Source organism: Thunnus maccoyii, chromosome 11 (assembly GCF_910596095.1).
Source record: "Thunnus maccoyii chromosome 11, fThuMac1.1, whole genome shotgun sequence".
NCBI lineage: Eukaryota > Metazoa > Chordata > Actinopteri > Scombriformes > Scombridae > Thunnus > Thunnus maccoyii.
In genome coordinates this window covers 22,681,138-22,695,143 of record NC_056543.1, presented here as the reverse complement: position 1 = coordinate 22,695,143, position 14,006 = coordinate 22,681,138, and the positions used below count along the sequence as shown (strand labels likewise).

The following is a 14,006-nucleotide window of genomic DNA, read 5'->3' as shown; positions in this document are numbered from 1 at the left end:
GTGTGTGCGTGTGTGTGTGTGCATGATGTCTTTGAGTACTGCATCATGATCTTCCCTATGGTCACGGTGGTGTTTTTGCTGGCTCATCCCTGCCTCTCCACATGCCTGTTTAACAACACAGAGCTCCTCCTTACTGGCTTCCTGTCCAAACCAGTTTATCTGTAAACAAGTGTGTTTTTTTCCTCTCCGTCCCATTGTCCACACTACACCAGAATGCATACACAATGGGCGCCCTCTCTCTCTCCCAGTCTGCTTTTGTACTCCAATGTAAAAAACATTATGTTTTTACTACCATACACAGCCGTGAAAAATAAATTATGTGCCTCATATGGACTGAAGAAATGTGAAGTTTGAAAATTCCAATAGTTTGAGTTAAAACAGTAATAAGCATCTGTAATTGTGTAAATATTTTCAATAAAACATTTTTAAAAAACTGCTACCTTGCACTCAAACACACTCTAAAACTAACAGCAGGTTGTAGCAACAGTAATTCTTTCTTCAATAGCCAACTGACATAGCAGGTGAATATTATGTATTGTTATTATGTGTGCATTGGGATGAAATGGCTGTCTCTGTTTATCTTGCCTGAGGTGCACTATGCTACAGTAGATATGATAACTAGCAGGGTTATTGTGGCAGAGCCAAACCCGTCTCCACTTTGGCCGTTGCATATATACTACAGTGGTATGTGTGCTCATGTGTGTTGCCAAGCTAATCTTAAGTCGAGAAGAAGTAGTTATGCCATATAATTTAGTTATGGAATGTGTTTCTTTTCAACTACATATCCAAGTCCCTTTGAAAGGTGTGGAAAACAAATCAGTCACAAATTAAAAAATGTGGCAACTGAAAAGGAAAGTTAATTAAAATTAAAATAGAAAGGGCAATATGATGTCACAGCAATTTAAGACTAGAGAGCAATGTCTTCATGCCAACTGTAAAAAATAAACTAAGTTAGAGTGTCTTTCAAACCCAACCCCACATTATGATTGAGAAGAGCATAGAAGGAGAATATAACTGCAGACTGAGCCTCTTTAGCTTTACCAGCCCCTTTATCTCAAGTTAAAGCTTTTTGCTTGTTGTTCCTTAACATCTTTCATGATTTGGTTTACATCTCCTTGACTTTAGGAGTAATCTCAAAGATTTCTTTACTTTCTTACCTAATAATCCACATAGACCAGATGTTACACTCCTGTCATCTATGGCTGCAATAATGTTTTATTTGACTAGCCTTTGTTTTTGATAGGCCTGTCACTCCAAGACAAGCACTATTGTGCAAACTGCAGATAACTACCCATTCAATGAATAAGGAACATATTTTGAATAGACATTCATACTACCCACGTCAAGGAGTGTAAGAACATTTTTATTGCAATGTATTCAGTATTTTTATACTCTGTAGGACAATGTTTTTTTTTTACATGCAACTAATATATATTCATATATATATATATGATATGCTGTAACAAAGGCTTTGTAAATGTCTGTAGGCTATATGTAAACTAGAAATAGTGTGTGTACTTCATGTGTGCACATTTCAAAATGTGTTCTTATGCACTTTGACAAAAGGCACATAAAAGGCCTCACATTTTTATAGCTATAGGATGTCCATGGTAAGCAATAATCAGTTAGTGAAAGTGCAATAGCAGACAGCTGAAACTTTTGAATCTGGGTCATCTGGGTGAAGAACAGTATTTTAACCACGAGGCTAATTGCAACTCTCAGATCGCCATTGCTGTTATGCTGTGGATAACTATGGAGTGAGCTTTAAAATGAGCTCAGTTCAGTTGATACCATGGACATTTATCAGTTTGAACTTTAAGAAAAAAGCTCAGATTTTCAAGAAAGTCATTCACTGGTGGTAAGAAACTTTATCTATGATAATGTTTGACATAACACTAAGACAGGAAATCTGATGCTGACTGTAATATTTCTAAAATTCATATAAAATTCATTTTTATCTTTGAATATAGTGTGTCTGTATCTAATATGACATCAGTATTGACTTTATTGCACTTCTGGTTTCACATCAAGTTTTTGTGGTACATTTTTAACCTGTAAAAGCTTTATGCTGTTACAAATACTGCATAGTCATTGATAAGGATCGTGGCATTGATTTCAGTCCAAAAATTCTGTTTTGAACAAGTTTGCACATAAAGATTTTCACGTTAGTGATTCCTGTAAAAGTCGTTGAGGGACCTAATCCCTCTGCGTGGGCCGCTCAGTCGAGAGTGCATTTTCGTCGTCCAATCAGCTGCGCGGAGTCCACACCGCAGACAGCCAATAGGAAGAATGGGAGGCTCTAAAGGATTTGAATGAAGACGGTAGCTTTCGGCGCCATTTTCGAGTATCAGCGATTGCCTCAGCAGCTGCAGAGGATGCTGCGAATCAAGAGAGCTGTCGCTGAGACGAGGGAGAAACCCAGCGTTCACAATTAAACTGCGCTTTTAGAGAGGGAAATCACGTAATTTCAACGGAAACACAGGTAATTGCAGCCACAAAATATTTAAATAGATTTTTATCGGACGGTATAAACGGACTGAACGGCAGGAAAGACGTTACGTGGAGAAGAGGAGACCGACCGTGGCGGGGAGACGTTAGCCGTTTGGCCAGCTTGTAACGTTACTACTCGTAGCAGCTAGCCTGTTAGCTTAGCTTGCTAGCACACAGAGAGGGATTTCTGACTTTGCTGCGCTGTTACGGGTAAAAAAAAGCGCTCATACAGCGGTCCGTTTTATCCAGGAGGAGAGGGGGCCATAGAGGAAAAAAACCCCGAATACATGGGAATTTATTTTTTATGGAGGAGACACATAACTTAGGGGTTATTAATCAAAGTTGGACTATAATGGACTATTTTTTTTCGCATTGGAGCCCAGTTTTGAGCGGGAGGTGTAAAAGCTGCCAGGCTCCAACAGCGGAGAGGCTCATTCGGCAGTGTCAACAAATGCTCACTGAGCCCTCACTGGCTTGGTTGGGAGGGGGGGGGAAAACTAAACCAGCGACCTGGATAGACACAGTGCCTTTTGTGGTAACTTAATTTTACCCAGCTTGTAAACTAAGGTAGACTTTTTATGTGGGCTGATAAATTACTGATGTTATTTTTGCAGGAGGTTTTTGGGTTGTTAGACAGATTAGACAGACACAAATTTGTCTTGATATCGCTGGTTGACCTTACAGTCAGCCATGCCCTTAATAATAATGACGACAGGGTTTGTTTTATTTCCCTGTCTGTGTCGCAAAGTGGTTGTTAGCGTGTGTTTGCAGTCTTACTAGTGACAGCTCTTGTGTTAATGTAGGTCCGATGGTCAGGACAAAATTATTATCCAACGTTAAGCACTTGCTTCATGTTAGTATCTGTTAATTGTTAAGAATATCTTACATTAACGTTTGATGATCGACGTGGCTCTCAGCCAAGTGACAACAATCATAGGTCGCAACTTCTGATTATTTAACTTTTATAGCTGTGTTAAACGCTAGACAAATAGCTGTCATAACCGCTAACGATGCAATGAAGTTGAATTACCGGTAGTTATTGTTTAAAAGAAGAGAGACTTGTATGCTTGGTTGTGGTGCTGCTAGTTTCTCTCGGTGGAAGGTTAGGTTTTAACTTCATCGTAGTTTGATGCAGAGGGCTTTCAGTCATTGCCTTCTGTATCATTTTGTCTTTTTTTCTGCCTTTACAAGCCTCCACACTCTGTGCGCCCAGGACCCCGATTTAATTCAAGTACATTGAAGGAAAAAACGGACCTAATCGTTGATTACTAGATGGGTTATATGTTTGTATGCTGCTCATCATGAACATTACTACTTGACGAAAAAGCATAAGAGAGGCTCTTTATAATTGTGCGTCTAAACCCGCCCCTTCTACTTCCTTCTAAGGAGAGATCGGTTTAATGTGTTACATAATATGAAGCCGTCATATCTTTTACAGTGTTACATTTATTTAAACAAATACGTGTCCACATCGTCAAGTATCATATTTAAATTTATGGGGGGAAAAAATTCTAATTGAAATTAACTGCGTTGAGAGCAGGAGACAGACTGTGGGCACCTCTGTCCATTTTCCCTGCAATGCCTTTTTTTTTCCTTAGGCCCGTCACATCTGACAGTGTGCTTACTAATATCATTTTTCCAGGATTTGTATTTAGTCATACATATTCCGCAGCAGTAAGGATAAGAGTTGTGCTTCCACTTCAATTAGATATGCATGACCAGAATGAATATGTAACTAAATGATCTAGTCTCAAGCATAGTTGTCTTCTCTGAAATTGCAGATTGTATTCATAGTACTTATTGCACTGCATTTTCATGATGAAACCATGCACATCATGTAGTAAGATTTTGTTTATTTGTGTTTTGGGGGGGTGGGGGTTATTTAGTTGGAGGAAAATTAGCTGACATGATATGAGGGAAATACCTTTCACAGCCACATAAGAGCAAAGAGGTGGGGGAGGAAGTTACTGTACTATAAGATGTTTCTGACTGACATGAAAACATTTTATTGTACACTACGTGGTGTAATTAAAATGGATGGGCAACTTAAATGTAACCCAAGTTCACATTTTATTTTATACATGTTTCCTTGTGAGCTGTCAATACGACATACTCGCATAATGTTAAAGGAAATCTGCTTATTCATGACTAAATAAATAGGCTTCTTTTTTGTAAAGTGATCTACAGTGTCAAAAAAGCTATTAAGGTCACTACTGATGAGAAGTATTATTTTTCACACTACCAGATAGAATGGGTGTGAAAGTAGTGTGTGGACATTGTAATTATTCAAAGCTTGTTTTTATAGGAAGCATTCACATCATTTTGGATATTACTACTCCAATGTATGTATACTTAAAAATATTGACAAAATAAGTACATCTACCTGCTTATTTGTGCTAAAAGTTGAAACGGTCTGTCTGCTAGTCTGGCATCATTTGAATTCAGCCAAATAGCTGTTAGCAGCTAAGATAGGAGGTCAAATTGCTCTAATACGATAAATGGATATAAATATTACTGAATGCCCTGCTGTACTGTTTTATTTTTATTTTTTTTATTTTTTTTAAATTCTAAGGAAAATATGATGGTGCAAAGTGTCAGTCTATTTGTTAACAGGTGAAAAAAGCTTTAAAAAAATCATGTTATGGACAACTTAATATTTCAAGAGAGGGTGCATAAGTGGTTATTAAAATTCAATTTCATCCAATTTAGTTGTTGGAAGCAATCTTTTGTGCTTAGTTTTTACAATATCAGCTGCATTGTCTGTGGTCATTGCCGATATTTAGCTCTGTTTCATAAAATGTACAGATTTGAATTTGTTGGGTCTAATTTTAGAGGGGAGGAGGTAGCACTTTGTCAAAGTGAAATTTTATGATCAACAATCTTAGTAATATATAAACTTTTACTCACCAGTTACTTAGTTTTAGTATGTGTATCTAATGTGCTGATGCAGGTCAAATAGACCTAAATATTTTGCTCATATTCTTTTGAAGAGGGATTACAGAATTGTTGACACTGTCCCTATGTGCATTTGCCAAATTAGTACTGGTGTATTTTAAGTTTTTATTTTTGTATTGTCACAGTTAAGCTCCATTAAATGCTACAGGTCTTTGTCTCCCCTCCGTTCTCTGGTATTTGCCTTTTTTCTCTCTTTGTACAGCACCGTTGTGCTGCTTCAGACTGTTAGCATGACATTCTGTGACTCATCATTCTGTCTTCTTAGACCCTCCGGCAAAATGGGCTCCCACCCCCATTTCCTGGTGAAACTGTGCCTCTCTTCTTATACTTGCTCACATGTGTTGTAGCCAGGCTGCAGAGAACCCCCACTCTTCTCTTCCTCCTTTCTGCACCACTCAGCACAAACTTTATAGTATTCAAATTCGCTGTGATGGGAACAGGTTTTCACAGGTCTTGTTGGTTATTTTCCAGAAGTTGGCCTTGGCTTCAGTTTTATGTGTGAGTAGCATTGAATAGAAGCTGTCATATGGTTTTATGTGCATCGGTTGTTTCGTCATTCTAGGTAACCCATAATGTTTTGGATGTGTGATCTGTGGTGAAAATTAATGTCTATTTTGCATGATGCATTTAGTCATAAAGTTAAAGCTGATACACTAGTGGCAGCAGTGCAGCACATGCGGATGCCAGGTCCTTGCATGCTTCTTAAAAGCATATGTTTTGCATTGTCTTTGATTTTTGCATACAGTAGGTACTGCATCACTGTAATGCATAGAGCTTTACACCTGTTTCACTAAGATAGGATTTTTTAAAAAAGAGTTTATAGAGGTGCCATAAACATTTTTGAAATAATATGTGCTTTAATATGTGCCTAACTGCTGTTATGATTTGTGTATACTTCACCGCATTTTCAGTAAGTTGAAAAAAGTCACTGGAATTTTGTGGTCGGCTAAAATAAGATCATGTGATGTTAACATCGATGTATTTAGGGTGGTCCATTAGCAGCTTTAAAATTACTGGTAAATTTTCCAACGCTTATCTCTAAAAATCTGATCTTTTGAGCCTCTGCAGCTGCACTCAAAAGTTGAAGTTGCAGGTTCCCTTATATTGTCTTGTTGTGTAGTGATGAAAGTACTTATGGACTTTGACAACATTTTTAGAAAGAGTAGTTCAGCTGTTACAGTGCTGGTGTGAATCTTCTGCTTGATGATTCAATTTTAGGTAGTAATATCATGAATTTAAACAGCACTGGCAGTAAGATTTAACATAGTAAGAGTATGCCTTGTCTGACAAGACACACATGGTGTTTTCTGTTGCACCAGCCTTTTTTTTTTTCTTTTTTTTTTTAACCCGAGTGTGCCAGATTAGCCCACAGTATTAATTTGTAAACCATTAGATTAGAAAATTTTATATTAATCTTAAAATATTGGTGGCTGGTTTGAGTTTCTTTGTGCATTTCTGTTTTATTACCCTTACTTTGTAAGCAGGTGACACCTCACCCACTCTTCCCAGTCAGTCAGTGTGCTTGGGTGTAGTGAGACCAGATATTTTCATACACAGTTTCACCACTGTCTTTGGTCAGTCTTTCAGGTTTGCTTAAAACAACCGGCTTGGTGTATTGCCAAAGTAATATGGGCACTCATAATTTTGGATTTACTGCAGTAACTATTGTTGATATGCTGGTGTGTAATTGTCACTGCTTGTGCAGTTGTAAGTAGGTAGTTCAAGTCTAGTAAGAAATGTGGTGAAATCAACAGAAACATATTAATGCCTGTATTTATATGTAATTCATTTTTTTTAGATTTGAGCCCTAACATACAAAAGAGCCATAATATACTTTGTTTTATTTTTTAATTTAATTTAATTTTTTTTGTGTGTCAACATGTAAAGTCAGTCAACAGTGTGATGAAACTCTACTTCCTTGAATTATTTTTAGTAGGAAAACATTTTGTTTGTGTTGTGTGTTTAACAAACATTTTTTGTACATTGTGAACCAGAGTTATGCTTGACATTTTAGTTAGAACATGTACCAAAAAAAAACAAAAAAATCCAGTATAGTCTGTGTTTGTGTAATTGGTGTATGGGTGTGCCATTCAACTCACACTTAAGCTTTGCTTCCTCTTTTGCCCCCCTTGCTTATGTGCGCATGCACATACAACATACACACCAACTTGGATCCTAATAACAGCTTTACTGATGATTCTATAAGTAGTGATTCACTGTAATTAAATAAAGTTGTTATTTGAAATGTTGTAGTCCAAACTTAATTAGGTTAGGTGGTTGGTCGGCTTTTGAAAAATAGTTTCATGCTATTGGTCAAGTGTAAATCAAGTCCTCGGGTCGGACTTTTGAATTGCATCACAGTGTACTACTTTGTCTGCATCCTGTTTATTGCTGCTCTGTCTTTCGTGGCAGTAGGAGGAAGCTTGAGATGGCTCAAACGAAGTAGTAAATAACTGGATAGATCAGAAATGTATTTTCTGAGGAATACGTAATATTCAACTGGAATGCACTGTTTGTTGAGGTAGATACGGTAATTGTGTGTTCAGATTAAATATTTCACCAGACACTTTGTGGGTACTGGTGTATTTAGATGACAGGCATGGCTGGTGGTCGTAGGGGAACCTTATAATGTGGTCCACACTTTCACTGCAAGTGGTAAAAAAATGGCTTTAACTATTCTTAAATTAAACCTTTGAAGACATGCACGGCTCTGTTATAAGACATGTGCTTACTAAGAAATTCAAAACAGACTGACACACATTTGACATTTCATGTTAGGTGATTATTGTGCTCTCACCAAACCAGTTTCACATTGTACTTTTCATTTATTATTTACACAAGTCACACGTTAATTTTCAATCCAGTTTTCAGAAGATTTTATTCATTAGATATTGTGTACCTGTAATGTGAGGAGTCCCACACTCAGACCTGACAGTAAATAGAGGGGGTGGTGTATACCTGTGTGGAGCAAAAGAATGACTCAGAGGTCATTCTCAAATATCTGCTAGTGTTGTCCTGTGAAATAGGTTTAGTCTAGTGTCGATCCCAGGTATGTGTTTTCTCATGTTTCTGGAGTTTTCTCCAATTCATTTGACATGACACGGTTGTGGCTTCCAGGGAATCCCAGTCACACTGCCTGTGCTATGCTGGATATGTTTTGCTGGGTGCACAAATGTAACAGTTTTTTTCTAGGATTAACACGTACTATTACAGCACTGGTGTCCGTATGGAGCAGAGTAGCTCTCCTGAGTAGCATCACTGGTCTTCAGTGAACAATAAAATGAGTGACACCCTCTCAAAGTATTTTTTGTAAATGTGATTTTTGTTCATTGTTGGTATGTCATCACAATCTGTTGCTTTGTTATCATGGATGAATTGGTTGTGTGTTTGCTTTTATTGCTGCGGATGTCTCAGGCTGTGTCCACGCTGTCCCGGTAGCTGATCAAACACTTTATCACACCTTCTAAAGTTGTGGCACAGTGAACATAGTATATTTGTACTGTGTGTATTGCCTTGCCAAAAGACACCAATGATTTGGCTAGCCTGAGACCTGGTGTTTATCTTGCTCGAATTTTTAGAAGTGATGGATTTGTAATTGTGTAGGGATATAATTTGCGTGCATGCCAAGGGGAAAATCAAAGGAAGAGAGTGTCTACTCTTACATTCATTGTATTCTGGACTGATGGCTGAATATATGCTGTATTCTGTAACTCCTATTATTAGTCAGTAATGCTTTTTATTGTTGGGCTCTAAAACTAAGCGGTTATGTCTGTAGATATTTAACTTGGGAGTCGTTTTTTTCTATGTCCTAATGGCTAAAGATAGGTAGCTTTATGAACACAGTAAGAATCTTTAAATATGAATGAATGTGATTGCCATTCAGGCTGTTTTCCCCCACAGCTTATGTTGTTATTGTGGGTCTTCCTTTAGCTTGTGCAGGCAGAAGACTGTGTAACACAGACCAGCTCAGACCACTTGATCTGGGGAGGTGATGGCTTGTCATGTCCATGTCCCTGTACCCGATGGAGTGTAGGAGGTTACTTGACCTTCAACCTCTGGGTCAGGTGACTCTTTGAGGCAGTTGTATGGGGAGCAAATGTCGTAGGAATGGGTTAAAAAGGCTGAGCATCAAAGGTGACATGTCCGGGCATGCTTCCTTAAAGGAGAGGGAGAAAAATGGGGAGAGGTTAGTCACTGATGTGAGCACTTCACCTGGACTAAAGAAATGATCATCTCAAAAGGAAAATACACACTTTACCCGGTTTGTTCCATTTTGCATTTTTGTTATATAATTTATAAGATTGGACAAAGTAGAATAGTTGTTCCATGACCTCTATTTGAGTTAAATTCACCACTATAATATAATACTGTCTGCTCCTGAGCAAATGAGCTAAAAAAAAAATGACAGAAGATAAGGAAATGAGTGGGCAAATTTTAGTTTAGTTGGCATACGTTGTGTGTTTCCCCCTTCACACTGTAGATGCACATTATGTGCTCCCTCATGTAAAGTGTCAGAAGGAGGGGGGGTGTATCGGCTATGTTTAACAGTAAGTGCATCGACTTCCTTATAACTGTTGTCAGTAATTGTACCTTACAATTAGGGCTGCATCTACCAATCATTTTTATTATTGATTTAATTTATTTATCTTTTCCTGTTTTTTATTAATAATTTAGTTCTTAAAATGTTAGAAATTATGACAAATGCCTCTTGCAACCTTCGAGAGCCTTTTCATGTCTGAACAGCTAAAACTGGTGATTGAATTTATCAAGATAGAAAAATGGCAAATCCTCATGTTTGAGAAGCTGAAACCAGCATATGTTTGGCATTTTTATGTAACTATCTAATAATTGATTATCAAATAGTTGGTTAATTTTTTGTTGCTCACACAAATTTATTACACACTACTTTCAATAGTTGTCATTGAACCCTCTTTTTTTGACTGATGTGTGTACCCAAATGGCTTAGGACTAATACAAGGTGATTTTGTCATGCCCCACAGATCTGACAATTATACACCCTTGATGTGAAGTTGTAAATTAACCACATTATAAATGTGGTGGTTGATGTCTCAGCCATCAACCAAAATTTGCCCCAAAGATATTTTTGAAATGCTTAAAAGCAATTGTAAAATTGATACTAAGTGTAAACTCTTAGTTATTTGAGGAATGGTTCATTTTCATGCTGTTAGCTTAGGTGACATTTATTTTCATGTAAGAGATGTTTTTATGTTGTGGCATAAATATGTATAGTATGTGATTTGAAAGGACGAGGCTTCTACTCACCAATTTAAAATTTAAAAAAAAAAAAAAAAAAAAAGTAGAGCACTGCACTCGGTGGTCCTCACTATCTCCCCACCCTCCTGCCACTGTCAGATGTGGCTGACTGTAGACACCATTGCTGCTCCGGTATTCTCTACCTTTGCTTACCTAACAAAATTCAGCTGTAGGCATTAATGTCCATCAATAAAAATGACATGTATTATGCTTTGAGATAGAAATACTAATAGTACTGTTAAAATAAGCAATGTGCATCTTTGAATTTCTGCTAAAACCTACATTTTATTTCCACTGCTTTCCTGTTTGTACAGAGTATTAATTGACATTAGAAAGCAAATTTTATCAATGACAAATCCAGAGTAGAGTAGATATCACTTTGGCTTGGAGTGTACACACAGTGATACTTGTATATAATCATAACGGTAGAGGTGAAGTTAATGAATGCTCAAGGCAGCATTAAGTATCAAAACTAGCATACCGCAAGTGTTTAGATTGATTATCAACCTTTCGGCCAGCTGTTGCTTGAGATATGCAATCTATCACAGTGAACAACGGTAATGTATTTAAGAGTAGGGACCATTTTGAAAACTGCATTTTGGTGTTTGCAGGACACTGACATCCGAAGTTTCAAAGTCAGATACCAAAAAGCTGCATTTTAAATCCAAGAGTCCTTTCTTAGTGTTTGCCTTCTGGGTTTAATGTTCTCCTGCTTGCAGCTTCATTACCATGTGACAAAAAATTTAACTGGAACCAAGGAAGAAAAGCAACAAATTGTTAATTGTTACCTCTCTCAAACAATTGTTTTTTATTAGTCCTCTGCTCTTAGCTGCACTGCAGTAGTTGGGGTGTGTGTGTGTGTGTGTGTGTGTGTGTGTGAGAGAGAGAGAGAGACTGCATGTCTTGTCGGTGTCTTTTTGGAAGGAAAGTATGTTAGATGTTATTAGGCTCAGGCCATCAGATCCATTTCAGACCAAGGTCATAATTACAGGTCCATTGAGACCTCTAGTGGCAACATAATCGTTTGACCCAATCTTGTACTGGAGTATTATCAGGATACAGTTGTTTTAAAAAACAAACTGTAGGTTTAAGATCGTAATGTGTTTACTATGACAGCCTAAAATGTCTTGCTACAAAAGTTGACACATTTTTGTTGTAACTGGAAAAGCTGCTTTTTATGGCTCTCTGGTGATTCCTAAAATGGGCCATTTCTGTTTTTCACTTGTTTTCTTCCACCTCTAAGTCAAAGTGCGAGGTCAGCTATTTAACAATGCCTCTGATGCTGGTAGGGATTCAGTAATTTCAACAACACATAAACTTGTGATTTGTGGTCTATCTAATAACTTTACACCCATGTGTCATTAAAAGAGGTGTAAATGTATTTTTAAAAACCAGGTGCTTGTTTCTCCAGGGTCAGACAGTTTCCCAGGAAGATCCCTCACTCCCTTTTTCTTTTTAAAAATTTTTTCCTAATTTTTTCTGGGTTAAGTACAGAGGTAACCACTGAATGAGAAACCATTTCAGTCAAAAATCCTCACTTTACACTTAGGTCTCTGTAGAGCACTTAACAATAGCACTGATGTGTGTTACTAGACAGGTCACAATATACTGAGTGGCACACTGACTCCTTATAAAATTTGAGATTTATTCTGAGTCATGCAAAATGCAGACTGCGATTTTTCTCCCTGTCAGCCCTTGCTTCCTGTTTTCACAGTGCTTGTCTGACACATGTGAATTATTTTACCATATTAGTGTTGTAAAACTAATAATGTTTCGAACATTAGCCACGCTACCAAACCATTTGTGTCAAGAACGTAAAATTGTCAAATGCAGTCTTTTCTCCTGATAGTTATAAAGTTCTGCAGCTTCTACTGTTGGCAGTGGCTTATTTTAAACATGGGAAACAGTTCTACTATTTCTACTGAAATGCAATCACATTATGATAGAGTCTATTGGAAGAGTAGTCCAAATTCTTGGACTCAAAATGTGAAATTACTTGAGTACACTGTATAACCAGTATGTGGACACACTATACCTATAGTCTCCTTAGTTTCAGTTAAAGGTAATCCTACAGATAAAACATACCATGATATTTTAGACAGCTGTGTGTTTTCAATGTTGTGACAATAGTTTGGGGAAGGCCCTTTCCTGTTTTTCACAAGAAATGGTTTTATGAGTTTGGTGTGGAAGAACTTGACAGGCCTGCACAGAACCCTGACCTCAACCCCATCAAATGGCTTTGGTATGAATTGGAAGCCGACAGTGAGCCAGGTCTTATCGTCCAACATCAGTGCCTGGCCTCACATTGTGGCTTAATTGGTGCAAATCTCTGCAGTGAGCTTCCAACATCTTATGTAAAGTCTTCTCTGAAGAGCAGAGACTATTTCATCAGCATATTAATGCCCATCGTTGTGGAATGATAAGAGTGTAATATTCTAGTCCACATACTTTTGGTCATAAAGTGCACTTTGATGCTTGACATTGCATTTTAACAAGTTGACCATTGCAGAATCCCATTAAACTGTGTGTCTTGTTTGTGTGTTTCAGATGGAGAGCCTGCTTCAGAGTGGACAGAAGACCTAAATCTGTAAAAGATATTGATGATCATCTGGACGTCTTTAGGTAGATGAATGATAGGAGTACCCATCTGTGAACATGTGCTTCGGACTGTACGCCCAGAGGATGAAGAGGGTGCAAATCACACAGAAGATGAGGGGAGTTTTACGTGCGGGGGGATGACAGCTACTGTTCTGGCGATGCTGTAGCAGCACGGAATGGTTTGTGGGTTACACTGAGATGCAGGCCATACTGTGCTGCCGCAGTAAAGCCTGACTACACATCCTGGCCACCTAGAAGTTCTTCAACCTTTATTCTGTGACTTATCTGTCTCATTTGCTGGTCGCCTTACTGTAGCAGCACGTAAATATTGGAGTTAAGACTCTAGCTGAAGCCTCCAGTATTGATCGTGCTGCTGAAGCAAAGCTGACCACTCACAACCTGTGCAGCTAACCACTGAGTGGTGGTGCCAAACAGTGGAGATGCTTACAGGTACATTGTTTTTGACTTGAACCTCAAACCCTGTTTTTATGGTAAACATTTGAATACATTTCACAGTTCTGTTTGCATACTTGGAGAAATAAAAAAATTTAAGTGGCTTTTGTCTGTAATGTGTTCTGAACCTCATGCAAACCTGCTGTTTAACATATTGCTGTTACGTTCAATATATTGTGCTTTTATTTAATTTATACTAAAATTGCAGCTTTTGCTGACACTGACAAACCTTTCCA

General features: G+C 37.8%; 1 long non-coding RNA gene across 1 annotated transcript; it reads left to right on the top strand.

Annotated features, from left to right (window-relative positions):
• Positions 1-2,345: 2,345 nt before the first annotated feature.
• Positions 2,346-13,874, top strand: LOC121906525. The gene is made up of 2 exons (XR_006098655.1): positions 2,346-2,482; positions 13,267-13,874. It is a non-coding gene; the product is annotated as an uncharacterized LOC121906525 (long non-coding RNA).
• The last annotated feature ends 132 nt before the right edge of the window (positions 13,875-14,006 follow it).